Source organism: Schistocerca serialis, chromosome 9 (assembly GCF_023864345.2).
Source record: "Schistocerca serialis cubense isolate TAMUIC-IGC-003099 chromosome 9, iqSchSeri2.2, whole genome shotgun sequence".
Classification (NCBI taxonomy): Eukaryota; Metazoa; Arthropoda; class Insecta; order Orthoptera; family Acrididae; genus Schistocerca; species Schistocerca serialis.
This window is the reverse complement of record NC_064646.1, coordinates 67217953-67234614: the sequence shown is the minus strand read 5'-3', so window position 1 is coordinate 67234614 and position 16662 is coordinate 67217953. Positions and strand designations below refer to the sequence as shown.

Here is a 16662-nt window from a genome sequence, read left to right as displayed (position 1 = left end):
AATCAGGTGACTTTAGTTCTTACCACACATGTCTCGCGAAATGACTGCGACGAGAAAATCATATAAATCAGAGGTATTCCACAGTTTCGTAATAGAGTCGTTCTCCCATGCAGCATTGGCGATTAGAACAGGCAAGGAAAGAGAAGATGCGGCGGCGCGGTTCCTTCCGTCCCTTTACGACGGACCTGCGCCTACCTGTGGACATCGTCTCAGCATATCATCAGTAAGGAAGCCGAGCGAAACGTACTGTACTTCGACGTGAACCAGGCTGCAATTAAAGTCACTAATCTACGTTTCGGGAGAAAGTTTTCGCACAAATGAAACGTTGGAAATTTTCTCCTCGGTTAATATACTGTGAAACTTAGGTGGACAAGTATCACTGCCAAGCCCGTGCTAGTCTTAACACAGTTACTCACAATCCCTTTCACTCATGTTAGCAAATTCATGGTGTTGCATTTCCCGAAAACGTAAAAGCTACAAAAATACTGATTGTTTTTGATTGATAATGCTTGCCAAATATTAAGTCTGTCAGTACAAAATGCAGCCAAATATTAAGTCTGTCAGTACAAAATGCAGTCACAGTTTTTAGCCACCGACCTGCTCAATACGCCACGCGGAATATGCCTTTTGTCGTCACAAAATTCACTTAAAAATTCCGAAATTTCTACACACACACATCGGCATAATTATGCCGTCACTTTCCAACACTTTTGCTGTACGAAACACTGCTAGATCCGACAACTTATCATTTCCATCGGAACAACTACTACTACTACTACTACTACTGCTACTACTACTACAACATACGTCCGAACTGTTTCATGGCTAGCCTCCGATTCCTCTCTAGAATACTCAAAGTCTTCTCTACCAGCAGAGAAAGGCGCGCGAAGAATACTGCTTTACCACTGGTCAGTTTACTTAACCGCCAGTAGCAAAACATTATTATCCCGCGTCAGTCCGCGCTTTTCATCAATAACCAATCGCAAAATAGTAAACCTAACGACTGCACTTTTTACCGACGTAATTATCTAATATACTGAAGTTTTGTTTATGCATAAAGTTATTTACTATTGTTATTTATACCTGAATTAACTTTCCCTTTACCATAAACTTACTTTACAAATCTATTCTACAAAAATCCCCTTTGTTCATATCCATACTACTTCGAAATGTTCCCACACTAAATCCTACTACATAACTCGTTAAACAATTATCTTCATATTAACCTTAAACCACACTCACGCATCATTAATACTGCTAAAACACATTTATAACATTCTACCTAAACAAAAAGACATAATAACACTTTATGAAAATACTAGAACAAATTTATGAAAAACATTCTATTACTGTAGTGCACTCTAGTGGGCACAATCGAAACTTAAATCACAGTCCCCCTATTCAATATTGTCCTATATCGGCTGACACACAAACTACGTGCGCGTCCAGTCTCGCGTCACCATCTGTCACTATCCAGCTCTGAGACACACTTAACCGCCTGCAAGGCAGGATCGTTATAGGGCGCTGCGCCTCAAAGACAGTGAAAGTATGCGCTCTCTTCCCCCCCCCCCCCTCCAAACCTTAAGGTGCCTTCTGGAATATAGAGGAAGAGGTAGTTAAAAGATATCGTCTAGTGTGTGTTGCAAACGATAAGTTATTTTAGTTTCCAAAACTTAATCTGACATGTGCCGTACAGTGTATGTGGCTGAAAGTCTGCAATGCACACTACTTGAGTGACGTCTGTAATATATATAACTTCCAATCTGCAGCAGAGCATGTGGTGTTGGGACATTTTGTGCCAGTATTGTATGACGCACCGGAGCTCGAGCCTGTAACCTTGTTTTTTTGTGACAATAGACGGTCCAGGCAAGACTTACAGCTCCATATCTTGCCAGTGTCCCACTTACACTTTACACGTTCCGCAGAGTTCCTCTGCACATCTCGTTGGTGTGTACTCGTGAAGAAAGGTTATCACGGAGAAATTCTAATAATAACAATAATAAAAAGAGGAGGAGCTGGAGGGCAGCTAACGAGTATGTTTGCAGTCAGGAAGAAGATTAACTTACAGCCTCCTTGCTTACAGTTTGAGTGATACCTGAGTTGGTGAGTAATTAAGTCACTCAAGACAGCACTGAATCACTGGGGTGTTATCTCCTTGGCTAGCATTTGGCTAGATTCAAAAGAGAACTTTGGTATTAACACAATACAATGTTCAAAACTCAAATAATCATCTTAGGCGGCTCTGAGAGAGCCAGACTAAAAGTGAAACAGGTTGAACAAGTAACGTTAATGACCCAATTTAAAAATAGTTTAGTATTTATTCTCAAATAAAATGACAAGCAATTTTTGGTTACTAACAGTTATGATCTCTAGAGGAGTGTTTGGTATTGTTTGTATAACATGGTAACCATTTCAATAACTACTACTTAACACGTGGGGAAAGCCTCGGTTTGGTATAAGAAAGGATTCGTCTCATCTACATACACTGGCACATAAATCCCACAGCATATACACAGAAAGAAGAGGCCATAAGGATAAATATATATACCAGATAAAAATAAGATGGGGCAGAGAAATGTTAGCTTCAACGATCAACCACGTGGTCGGTAGCTCGCCTAGAAACACTCTATCTCGGAGGTATGAAAAAATATAAACATACAGAAATAGAAGCAAATTCTTGTACCGCTAAGAAACGTATTAGCATCCTACCAAGAGAAAATCTTTACACACTTCACCTGCCTAAACCTCTGTACAAGAGATATCTATAGCAGACAAACTCACCTTCCGACGACCCAACGAACTATCGGATAGAGATCCCCGGATATTAGCAGAAATGGGCAGATAAAAGAAGTTCCGGCTTTTTGTCCTAACCCACGCAGTAGCTGCTGGCAGAAGTTGGCTAAAGTGCTACTATCACTCAAAGAATCTCTATCGAAGAAGCGAAGTACAAGGAAGCTACACACACACACACACACACACACACACACACACACACACACACATTCGCCGAGCGGTCTAAGGCTCTGCAGTCGTGGACTGTGCGGCTGGTCCCGGCGGAGGTTCGAGTACTCCCTCGGGCATGGGTGTGTGTGTTGTCCTTAGGATCATTTAGGTTAAGTAGTGTGTAAGCTTAGGGACTGATGACTTTAGCAGCTAAGTCCCATAAGATTTCACACAACATTTGAACACACACACACGCACGCACAAGACAAGGAGTGGAAAATGAAAACACAGAAATCGAATACGGAAACGTAATAATTAATAAACAAATGGGAAAAGGAAACACAAAACTATATATGCACTTAGTAAACTACAGATGTATGACATGTAAAGCGTAAATTGAGAGATGGCAATATTTGCCTGTTAAGGTGACCCGGTGGCTGTCTCGTAAAACATTGCCGCTCATTCTTCTCCCCAGAATCTGAAGCACGGGAGTACCGACAAAAACAGGTGCAAGTAAGTGTACAAAGGCTGAAGGCAGCTCAATAGCGGCAATGGAATGGTTTACATTGAGACGTTTTTATAATAATATCCCGAAACTACCATTTTGCGTGCGTTAGGTTTAAATGGATAATACGTTTTCATGACTACAGAACAGTTCGTTATTATTCTTTGCCTTTATGTAACAAGTATAGGGCTATGGTGCGCTAGCAAGTAGAGCACTAGATCCGGCATTTGGGGTCCCAGCTTCATCCTGGGCCGGAGCGGGGATTCTTCCTCCTTCCATGGCCGCTGATCCCCTCAGCCTGCTGCCAAAATGAGTACCGGCGTCTTTCCCGGCGGGAACTGGCGGCTGGAGAGAGGGGCGCGCCACCCCACCCCCTCCTTCTGCCGCGGCAGATTCAGGGACTGCACCTTGCATGCAATCAGACCCATAGTTCGGTCACGGGCTTGCGCCACAGGCTTCAGCTTCTGACGTACTAAGGATGACGTCCTGACCTGAGAGTACAGCATCGGTAGTTCAGCGTTCTGTAGAATACGTTAACGGTAAACGTAACTTATTTCAATCAGCATTTGGGCAAATTTAGGCCACTACGTGTAGGTATGAACAGAGGTTGCAACTGAGATGTGTGCAATGTATTTCAGCTGAGGAATGCTTTTATGATGTAGCAGAAATTGTTGCGGATCTACACTTCCAGTTTGTCTTCCCTGAGAGTATCTCTTTGTAACATCCACGAGATAAAATTTAGCTACAGTGCGACGAGAGGAAATTATGCCTCTAACAGTTATAAACATTATCTATTCGACATACAAAAAAACAGTGATAACGATGATAAATATTAATTATTTATATAATATTTTATGATGTAATTGGACATATCGATTTGTATCATACAAAGACAATGATAATTGTAAATTCCTTTTATGATCGGCGTTTGTCTTCCTTTGTTTTTACCTTTTGTTGGTTGGCTTTTGTAGGTTGCGGACGCACATCAAACTGAGGCCTATTAAGAAACTGTAATTATTTGTTAATTATTACTTGAGAATAGAGTTCATTATTATTATTATTATTATTATAAATATGAGTGAATAATTATTTGTAACTTTAATTCCTCACTCAATAAGCATTATCTGTGTTAATTATTTCTTTCCGCTGCAAGGAGCGCAGCCATTGCTGATAGCGATTTGTATCGCTTTTTTTTGTCTGTGTTTTCCTTACAAATAAATCAAATGTTTGCTTGATGGAGTCTAAATAGTGCACAATACGAAAGTAAAGTTTAATAAGCATTTCAAATACTTATCCTATTTGCTCTAACAATAGAAAGTCCCTATCAATTGTCTGCCGCCATCTTAACAATTATCTCAGCGGCAAATTCAAATTACGCAACTCTGCAGACATAAATGCCGAAGGTAATCAAAATGTTTAAAAATAAATGTGCACCGGTGGTCCCGAACTCATTTTAATGAAAATAATTCGAATCAGATTGGTTCTTTAAAAACAGTGCTCATAGCACGATCCCTATAACAAACTTTTCTAGCTGATGTATGGAGCCGAAATTAACTAAGCACGAGTTGCGAAGAGTATTGTTTCAGGTAACATACGTCAGTGTTGTGCGCGGCTGATATTCGGTGGTTTTAATGATCATTTTGCTGATGATGACTGCTTCCATCATAATCAATAGTTGTATAGATTCTGTTGTATGAACTGTGATTTAGTGACACACAACTTACAGACAACACTTTAACACGACGTTAACTTGGAGTTCTTTAGCAACTTGACTAAATCTTTAGCCGGGAGAAAAATTATTTAGTAATTACTCACTGTAATAAAATAAGATTATCATTTTCATTTACAAATTAGTTACATACCAAACCACTGAATAACACAGCGAACGCCACATCTTTCTACACGTAGCGTATCGAAAAGTTATCTCGAGTGGTCAACTAGGACAGGGAAGCTACCGCAGAACAGGCGAGTAGCTTTTATTTCTTCCGTAGTGGATATGGATGCGAATGAGCGGTGAAATTAAGGAGATTAGGGAGTGGAGTGAAGAGAGTCTTGTCACTGACACGTTTCCATGAAATCGGTCCTGTGAGATGAGCGTTAGGCGTGGTCACAGCGACATTGTATACAGTCTTCCCGAGGACACACAGGGCAGGGCAGTATAACTGTCCGCACGAGGGCCATGGTCCACAAACAATTTGTTTGTGTGTGTGTGTGTGTGTGTGTGTGTGTGTGTGTGTGTGTGTGTGTCAGATAGCGTGGCGGGATTTGCAGCCGCGTAAGCTGGGTGGGTGGCGACGGCAGAGGATTGTCCGGCCGCCCGCCGTGTGCCGGGCTCGGCTGTGATGTGGCCCGCCTCTGGTGTGGTGAGCTGCTGTTCCAGTAATCCGTGGAGGGGATTCCACGGGCTCGCCGGCGTGGCTGCCCCCTGTCTGTGTAGCTCCGTGGCTCCCAGGACGGCTTAACGAGTAGCGGGGCACAGGGGAGAGAGAGAGAGAGAGAGAGAGAGAGAGAGAGAAACGGAGTGGGAATGGGGTGATGTGAACGCCAGCAGCGGCGCCTTTTCTTCTGTTGCTGTTGTTTTTCTGGAAGACCCCCTGTTGGGAGCCAGTGTACTGGAGGTGCCGCAACGTAACTTAACGTGTGACCTACGATATTGTAACACCCCACCCGTCACTTATCTGGTTTTGGTGTTCGTTCACCCCAGGTAATTGACTAACAGATCAACAGAGAGTGCAAAACTGCCGCACTGTCGGATAACGCAAGGAAAGTAATAAGGCCCTGTGACTCCTGATTGAACTGCGGTGGCAGTGTTGACATTAATTGATACAGAATTGATCCCTTTTAATTAAAATGGGTGCACATTGATGTTATATTCAGCTATTGAACACCAGATGCAAATGTTGAACATAAAATTAATTAAGAAAGTGACTTGGGATTTCAACTACTTGATTGAAAACAGATGCAGTCGATTAGCACAGATTTATTTTTAACTCACGACCTTCAATCATCACATTACATGACTCTCCTAACAGGCAGTGGTAATAAATTGCGTTTGCGTGAACTAAAGCGCGATAAATCAAAAGTAATTCCTATCGACTGACCGAGGCGTAATGCGAAGTGCGAGAAGAATTCTACAATACACGGCCCATGACACCCTCGTGGAAACTTTGCCGACGTGATCCAACAAATTAATCAGTGGCTGGAGAGGGCGCAATATCACCGAAGACAGCGTGGCGGAGCGGCGTCGTTGTGCGGACGTCGGCCGACCTCATGGTGCTGCAAGGCTGCGCTCGTCTGTTCACTCCTAGCTATCTTGCTCGGTACATAGCTGAACTAAAACTTCCTATCTCCAAGCTCAATCGTTCCGTTTGCTAAGTCCTAAACCGCAGATATGCTCACTTTCTCTCAGGCAAGCTGAGTAAAGAACGCCACGTCCGCACTCTAGGCAAGCTGGGAACGGAAGACCTCTACGGAGACTTCTGCTAGTCTGCTCTTCCCCTCTGTTTCCCCTAAAGCAAAATCCCTTACGCCAATTGCAGTGCAAGTAGCGTTAATTTTGCGTCGCTTCCCAGCGCCGACCAATGCCTGCTCTGGGAAGTGAACAAATTCCCCACAAAATTTCCCTTCCTCTCAGCTTCTGCTATTTAGCTCCTCCCAGGCCACCCATCAAGGTTAGCGTCTGCAGAAACACCAATTTTTCCGGAATTCTGACTCCCAGAAGAGTACTTCAAACTCCTTGGTCCTACGTTCCCATCGGAGGCCGGCGTATTTCATTCTGTCGCTCTTCACCTGATTTACTTCAGACTCTGCAGACCGTGAATTCAGCGTGAAGTTGCTATAGTCACGAACACGCATATTTTGACCTCTGTTGACCGCTCCACCATAGCTTTGCGCGGCTTTCTCGCATGTTTCACTGAAAACGGGACGACGGACATTTATCAACAGGCGTACAAGTTCTCTGTCTGCTTCCCAGTACACCAGCATGGGGTCAACCATCCACTCACTGTCACTCATCTTAAGGCAGCCGGAGGCCGCACCCCGTTACTGCTTTCTCAGAGCTTCAGCCACTCTAAGCTGCCTATTGTCGCTTCCTTTCGCTGCTCCTCCGCCGTCCACGGAGGTCAACTCGAATACTTCCCTGGGATAAACTAGCCTCCAGTAAATCGACGGGTTTCCACGAAGTTTTCATGTCGCGTGAATTACTTTAAAACCATCACCCGACATTAATTATTCCAATATGTCCATACTATACCCTCTACAAGATGCATTGTGCCTTGTCAGTCATTTTTGTTCAGCCCTACTGTTCGCTCAACGTGAGTTAGGTGATCCTTAATGACTTCATGTAAGGGGCATAGTTCTTGCCATCTTACAATATTAAGGAATTCTATCAGATTATCTCTATTACATGCAAATGCATCTCAGTCTTACATTAGACAGAAAAAGTAATGAAAGTTGTTGGTAATCTGAAAAGAAATTTGATGGTCAGCTACTGTCGTAACGTCGTCTGTACTTCTTTTAATTGCACTGGAGATCCAGATTTCAATTGACAGCGCAGTTATCATTAGCGCGCTGTAGGTAGTCATGTACACTGAACGTAATTACAGCGGTACATATTCCAATCTGACGCAGACATGTTCAACTATTAGTCCAATTAATGCTTGTAACGGACTAATGCTTATTCATGCCTGAGATTGAAATATGTGTCATAATTACGTTCAGTCTACATTAATACCTACAGCGCACTCATGAAAGCTGCGCCGGCAGTTGAAATCTAGATCTGCAATGCAATAAAAAAAATGCAGACGACATTATGACCGATGCTGACCACCTTTCTGTCCTGGATTACATCACGGTCGTGGGACGCGATCATTTTATGGAATCGAAGGTGCCGGACGTTGGTGGCCGAGCGGTTCTAGGCGCTTCAGTCTGGAACTGCGCGACAGCTACGGTCGCAGGTTCGAATCCTGCCTCGGGCATGGATGTGTGTGATGTCCTTAGGTTAGTCGGGTTTAAGTAGTTCTAAGTTCTAGGGGACTGATGACCTCAGCAGTCAAGTCCCATAGTGCTCAGAGCCATTTGAACCATTTTTGAATCGAAGGTGGTGAAAAAACTAGGTTTATTTGCTTGTTCAAGTATTAATGCAGTATACAAGTTGTAAAGTGAACAGCAGAAAACTGTACGTGACAAATTAAACATTCCGCATGACGAGGGTTGAAACCATATCACTGCCAATTCCACTTTCCGAGCCCCCTGGACAGAACGGGTGTAAGGTATCTGCATAGATTATGAAGGTTGTGGGGTCGCCATATGAAGGATATCTGTATAGATTATGAAGGACATATGTGGAAATCATGAACAGTATTTCTTACAGTTCCGTGAACAATGAATGACTTTTAATTTGAATCACGGAGGCTAAGGCTCTCTCATCAAATGGGAGTGTGCATTCTGCTCTCAATTAGGCAGCTGATCTGCTTACAGGTAACATACTTCATAAAACTGAAATCTTACTCAACAAACATTTCAATAAAGAGGCCTACATGAACTGCACAAGAGACAAACGCTGTAGAATGTGTCCTATGAAACACAGATTGGGATATGTGGGATAAAACATTAACAGCGAAATTTTATTTAAACTAGATTTAACATTTATTTTACGCTACAAAATAATAAAAACACTACACATTAATATAAAACAAACGGTTGCTGGTGCCTGCTTTAAACAACGAAGTGAGTGCAACAAATAATTAGATAGTTTGCCAATGGGCTTATTCGTCATTAGTCTCATATAACAGGAATCATTAATAGTAAGGAATCAGACATGCGCTTCAAATTGATGCTAACGTCACACAGTAGATAGAAAAACGACTAGAAGAACTACAACATTCACCACAAACACGTATAGTCGGCAAAAGGTTTTCTCCACCGGCCTAATGCAAAATGAGGAAAATTCAAGCCGTGGAACTGAACAAGAATTATGATCCGAAATGCATATCAGATCGTGAGTGCTGTAAAACACAGCACACACGTGTAGGCAGTGCAATTCAAACCCTACAGATATATAAAAAGAACGGAAAACAGACGAGATGAAGGCTCGTTTGTTTTTCAAACACGTGTCTCCAGCCACATAAATTCGGACCAAGAAAAAATGTAAATATTCCGAAAAGTTGGATGCGGTTCTAGGCGCTACAATCTGGAGCCGAGCGGCCGCTACGGTTGCAGGTTCGAATCCTGCCTCGGGCATGGATGTGTGTGATGTCCTTAGGTTAGTTAGGTTTAATTAGTTCTAAGTTACAGGCGACTGATGACCTCAGATGTTAAGTCGCATAGTGCTCAGAGCCATTTTTTCGGTTAATCCGTATGAGGAACTACTCATATAAATAAATTGCAAGATTGAACAAATTCCGACAACTGAAGGTTTCCCAAAACGACGACGAACAGGTGCGACTGAGAAAACAAAGGCACACGCACTAACGTATGGAAACTAAGGAAACAGAAGAAGAAATAATACAAGAAACACACAGATACGCATATTCAAGCTGCAAAACACGAATTCTGATCGAATTCTGATTGTGACTAAGCAGGATTCACACACTGTGCTTCTACATCTCTGAGTTGTGGTTGAACAAGGTAACAGTTAGCAAAATCGAACAACTACAAAAAAACTGTACAGCTTCCCATTCTGACTGAAGTCGTCAGAGAACACCGTTACCGCATATTGCCTTCTTGAACCCATTAGCGCTTCGATTAGACAGGAACGACACCTCTTTGCCACTCTCATATCTTACACCAGAGTTGGTTAAACTGCCACAATAGCATACAAAAAGTTTACCCGTCACAAGACATTCTGAAAGCTCAATATAAGTACGCATTTACTCACACTGTCATTCTAAGATGTCAGGAATGGGAAAGAAGCGTAGCGGTACAATGTATATACATTGTAATTAATTGGGGGGAAGGTACAGGAAGTACAGATGCGTAGTAAATCAATACATCGATGTAAAATAGACATAGAATAAATATGAATTCAGCAAATGTATTCAGTTGTGGTTGACTGGAGCATGCTCAAATACTAGTTATTTCTCCTGCCATGGTTACTGAACGTACCGGAAAAATAAGGTGCAAAAGGGCATGTGAAATGACGTAAAAATATATTTAAACTGTTGTGGACTGGCAAGACAGCCAATCGACAGCGACGGGTAGCCGAAAGGCACGCGTTTAAGCTCATGCAGGCTGGCGTGAAGTCTGGAACTGGACAAGGTAATTAATATAGCCAATAACGTACGTAGCTGCTGGAATACTTAACTTTAATCCACAATTGGTGAACATCGGTCTGACGGTACATGCATCACAAGATAAATAGCAATTGATAATGGCGCCTTGCTAGGTCGTAGCAAATGACGTAGCTGAAGGCTATGCTAACTATCGTCTCGGCAAATGAGAGCGTAATTTGTCAGTGAACCATCGCTAGCAAAGTCGGCTGTACAACTGGGGCGAGTGCTAGGAAGTCTCTTTAGACCTGCCGTGTGGCGGCGCTCGGTCTACAATCACTGACAGTGGCGACACGCGGATCCGACGTATACTAGCGGACCGCGGCCGATTTAAAGGCTACCACCTAGCAAGTGTGGTGTCTGGCGGTGACACCACATAAACATTGCGAAAGGGCTAATATGGAGACCCTTCACAGACAGTGAGAGAATTCAGTAATATCGGAATAGTGGGTTTAAAAACATCCGCTGTAATCTGATACGATCGCAGACCCAGCAGCGCATTGGGGAAAGCCACTGAGTTTCAGGGGAACCGGCAAAGGAGTTGTGACAGTCAGGAGCTCGCTCCGACGTCTGCCCAAGTCCTGGCCACGTGAGGCGGGCACCCGGCACTTCAGCCTGTCGCCAGAGGTATACCAACTCGTACGTTGTTTCCCAGCCCTTAAAAATTCCAAAGGAAGTGTACTGTTGTTGTTGAGCGTCTGAGCTGTTCCATCCACGTACTGGTCTGAGAGAACGTCAAGTAGGACAGCGAACACTTGGACCGACCGCCCCCACAGTGCTTTATCGCGGCGGCAAGCGGCTGGGTGCATGCCTTGTCGGTCGTGCCGTGTGCGGTCGGTGGCCTGGATGTGTCTACGGAGATGATGTCAACAGCAGCGCTACTGGTTACTATAACTCTTGTTATAAATTCTATGGAGACTTCGTTGTTGTTGTGGTCTTCAGTCCTGAGACTGGTTTGATGCAGCTCTCCATGCTACCCTATCCTGTGCAAGCTTCTTCATCTCCCAGTACGTACTGCAGCCTAAATTGGTGATCCCTTCATACCTCAGAACATGTCCTACCAACCGATCCCTTCTTCTAGTCACGTTGCGCCACAAACTCCTCCCCAATCCTATTCAATACCTCCTCATTAGTTATGTGATATACCCATCTAATCTTCAGCATTCTTCTGTAGCACCGCATTTCGTAAGGTTCTATTCTCTGCTTGTCCAAACTATTTATCGTCCATGTTTCACTTCCATACATGACTATACTCCATACAAATACTTTCAGAAACTACTTCCTGACACTTAAATCTATACTCGATGTTAACAAATTTCTCTTCTTCGGAAACGCTATCCTTGCCATTGCCAGTCTACATTTTATATCCTCTCTACTTCGACCATCATCAGATATTTTGCTCCTCAAATAGCAAAACTCCTTTACTACTTTAAGCGCCTCATTTCCTAATCTAATTCCCCCAGCATCACCCGACTTAATTCGACTACATTCCATTATCCTCGTTTTGCCTTTGTTGTTGTTCATCTTATACCCTCCTTTCAAGACACTGTCCATTCCGCCGGCCGGAGTGGCCGTGCGGTTCAAGGCACTACAGTCTGGAGCCGAGCGACCGCTACGGTCGCAGGTTCGAATCTTGCCTCGGGCATGGATGTGTGTGATGTCCTTAGGTTAGTTAGGTTTAATTAGTTCTAAGTTCTAGGCGACTGATGACCTCAGACGTTACGTCGCATAGTGCTCAGAACCATTTGAACCATTTTGAACACTGTCCATTCCATTCAACTGCTCTTCCAAGTCCTTTGCTGTCTCTGACAGAATCACATTGTCATCGGCGAACCTTAAAGTTTTTATTTCTTCTCCATGGATTTTAATACCTACTCCGGACTGTTCTTTTGTTTCCTTCACTGCTTGCTCAATATACAGATTGAATAACATCTGGGATAGGCTACAACCCTGTCTCACTCCCTTCCCAACCACTGTTTCCCTTTCATGTCCCTCGACTCTTATAACTGCCATCTGGTTTCTGTACAAATTGTAAATAGTCTTTCGCTCCCTGTATTTTACCCCTGCCACCTTCAGAATTTGAAAGAGAGTATTCCAGTCAACATTGTCAAAAGCTTTCTCTCAGTCTACAAATGCTAGAAACGTAGGTTTACCTATTCTTCATCTAGCTTCTAAGATAAGTCGTAGGGTCAGTATTGCCTCACGTGTTCCCATATTTCTACGGAATCCAAATTGATCTTCCCCGAGGTCAGCTTCTACCAGTTTTTCCATTCGTCTGTAAAGAATTCGTGTTTGTATTTTTGCGCTGTAACTTCTTAAACTGATAGTTCGATAATTTTCACATCTGTCAACACCTGCTTTCTTTGGGATTGGAATTATTATATTCTTCTTGAAGTCTGAGGGAATTTCGCCTGTCTCATACATCTTGCTCACCAGATGGTGGGGTTTTGTCAGGACTGGCTCTCCCAAGGCTGTCAGTAGTTCTAATGGAATGTTATCTACTCCCGGGGCCTTGTTTCGACTTAGGTCTTTCGGTGCTCTGTCAAACTCTTCACGCAATATCATATCTCCCATTTCATCTTCATCTACATCCTCTTATATAACATTGCCCTCAAGTTCATCGCCCTTGTATAGACCCTCTATATACTCCTTCCACTTAGTATATAGAAAATAAGATACTTGAGTATACCTGTATAATACAGTTGTCATGAACATTGAAATGAAAATATCCTCTTTAGCGTTACAGTAGGTACGTATGTCATTCTGTTCATAAGTTAAAAACTTTACTGATGCTTATAATTATTTCATGAACAACTTAAAATAATAACAGAGCACATTGTATCACGATTATTACTATGAACTTTCCATCGGCTCTACTTCTATAGCACAAGCCTCAAAATGTCAATCGCTGCAAAATCGGAGGGTGTATTTTGTATTACTTCTTAATATAAATGGCAACTGCGGCTTCCATTTCACCTCTAAGAACAGTTGTTGGTCCCTGGATAACTATAAATTATGACGTAAATTTCTTACTCAACGTTTGCAAAGCGTAATGAAGCACAACTGCATGACCGCGTTTGATAACTATTGAAACGAATCGCAGCCGCCGCGCGGGATTAGCCGAGCGGTCTCAGGCGCTGCAGTCATGGACTGTACGGCTGGTCCCGGCGGAGGTTCGAGTCCTCCGTCGGGCATGGGTGTGTGTGTTTGTCCTTAGGATACTTTAGGTTAAGTAGTGTGTAGGATTAGGGACTGATGACCTTAGTAGTTAAGTCCCATAAGATGTCACACACATTTGAACATTTTTTGAACCACAGCCGTATTGTCACACACAGATGCTAGCCAGCCAGCTAAGCGTACCGCGTGCACGAATCGCATGCGATCTATCAGACTGCCTGGGATTTGTACGCCATCAGCGAGCGATCGCTGCGATTTGTCGCCCCTGTGACGGGTCGCTGCGATCCGTTGATCTTGCGTCGGGCCCTTCGGGTCGCTGAATTTCCTGTCGTATCATCTTGTCATTGGAGGGATCAGTTTGCATTGACCGTCCCAATAAACGATGGACGCTGGGTAGCAGGGGGGGCCCATAATGCGTGCGCAGAACAGAGATTTTTCGCCGTACTGCGCATGACGTCAGCGTCGAGAAACTCCGCCCAGTTCCCGCGCTCTTTCTTATGTGTTGAAGCAAGTAAGTTTTGTGTTGTTGCTGTTTGTTATCGTGTTGAATCGAGTTTATTCTTTCTGCGACACTTTAACAATGCCGGATTGTGCCGTGGCTGTGTGTGAAAACTATAATCAGAAGACTAAAGGGAGTAGTATTTCCTATCATAAGTTTCCGAAAGATCCTGAAACATGTGCTCCGTGGGTTCAACTCTGTAGAAGAAGTGAGAGTATTAACATTAAAAATGCTACTATCTGTAGCGTACATTTTAAAGAAGACGATTGTTTACGGGATCTCCAAGCTGAATTAATGAAACTTCCGCCAAAGAAGATCTTAAAGCCGACTGCAGTTCCTTGATTGCGCCTCATTAAAGCCACATCTGCAGCAGCTGCTGCTGCTTCGTTTCTGTCCAAGAAAGAAATGACTGAAGGAAAGATCGTGAAACACGTAAACATACACTTAACAGACTAGCTTCACTGTCACCGAAGAAAAAAAAAGTGGATCAAAGCACAGAAACTGAAAAAGGCCGCATAGAGGATGAAATGAAGAGGCTTCATAAGGAATTATCGCTACAGACAGAAAAAAGTAAGCGTTTGATAGCTGAAAACAACACGCTGAGAACGAGAAACAAATTACTGGCTCATGCATTAAGCAGACAGAGAAAGCTATGCCAAAGCCTTCAGTATCAACGAAGTACTAAAGTGACAACTAAAGTACACCAAGTTTTAAAAAAAGCTGCAGTCCCCTGCAGATCTGATTAAGGTATTTAAATTCTTCTTAAAATTTTTGAATGTGAGTTCATTAAACCGGGCTTCTGTATCATTATGTGTAGTAATGTCTCAACTAACTAGAGATGCGGTTGCTGCTTAATACCTGCATGAAAAAGATGGTACACACTATTGCCGACTGTGATGCACAAAATGTGTTTAGTAAGCTGAAAGCTCTGATAATTGTTGCGTTTCCAGTACTATTAAAAATTGTAAAATATATAAAAAGGTACTGAAGCATACCAGATTGTTGTTATCTAACAAAAAATATTGAGTAGTAGAATATAAATTGAGGGGGAGCCACAAATCTTTAGTTTTACTTTTATTATTGCCAGAGAGACAATACAAGAGTTTCCCAGTCGTAGCAGGTATTAACATTCAGTCCCTGTATTGGTAAGCTTCGATCGAATCCATAATTCATTACATTGCCCTTCACTTCTCGTAAATTAATGTTAGTTTAAGCGCAATAGTGCCGCATGCGAACGTCTCGCGCTGCTGACGCTTCTCGACAGTGACGTCACACGGAAGCGCCCGATCGCTGCCGAACACATTGGCCCAACCTTCTATGTAGCAACCTTGGCTGGGTAGCTCCACCCTACCAGTGTCGGTTACAGGCTGCCAGCCTTTTCTAACTCGCATCGAAAAATCCCCGGAAAGCGGCCGGCGCAGAGCAAGTTAAGGGGAGCCGGAGGTGGTCAAATCCAAAAAATTACGATTTTTTTTGCTACCGAAAATTAATTGGAACATTCCTCTTTAATGTAAACTTTGAATTATTGTTCTACTCGACCTGGAAGTGGAGTTACTACCACTTTCCCCCACTCCTGCGGAGGAAATGGGTGGGCGCTGAGTGCATCTAACACCCTCTCGTGACTTCCTGGCGAACTGCTTGGGAGTTTCTCGGCCTGTTACGCATACAGCGCCTTATGTAACGCATACAGCGAGTGTGCAAGGGTTGGCTACACTGTTTTCTGTGACAAATGAAGCGCTAAGAGCGCGGAACATCGTCTCTTTGCTGTTTACCGTTTCGAATTAGTTCAGTGTTGCGCCTGTTGTTGGTAGTATTATACTTCTTGTGTAAAGCGTTGTTCTGGTTACGATGCCACGTTTTAGTAACCGTGTATATAAGAAGAGGAAGAACGTAGGGAAAAGAAAATTAACACTAATACCAAGTTGCGATACTACAATTACTGAAACAGTGCGTTCTTCTGCTAAGCAACACATGGCCGGCCATAGCCCTGTGACATCTTCTAGCAAGAAGCTGACTGGTGGAAGTGACAGATTTCGTGAATATGTTAGTGAACGTGATGATATTTTTCATGACTTAGCACAGCTAGAATTGTTACACAAATGTCTACACGGAAAGACGCGGAATCCTAATGAGAGCGTAAACAATTTGATTTGGAAAGTGATTCCTAAAAGGGTGTTTGTAAGCATAAAAACACTGCACTTCGGCATTTATCATGCAATAGCAACCTACAACCAAGGGAACAGTGTGAAGTGTGAAGTTCTGAAGGCATT

General features: G+C 43.1%; 1 protein-coding gene across 1 annotated transcript in view; it reads left to right on the top strand.

Annotated features, from left to right (window-relative positions):
* Positions 1–16662, top strand: part of LOC126419216 (calcium uniporter protein, mitochondrial) — a gene marked incomplete in the record, with an annotated part of 2318083 nt that overhangs the window by 952944 nt on the left and 1348477 nt on the right.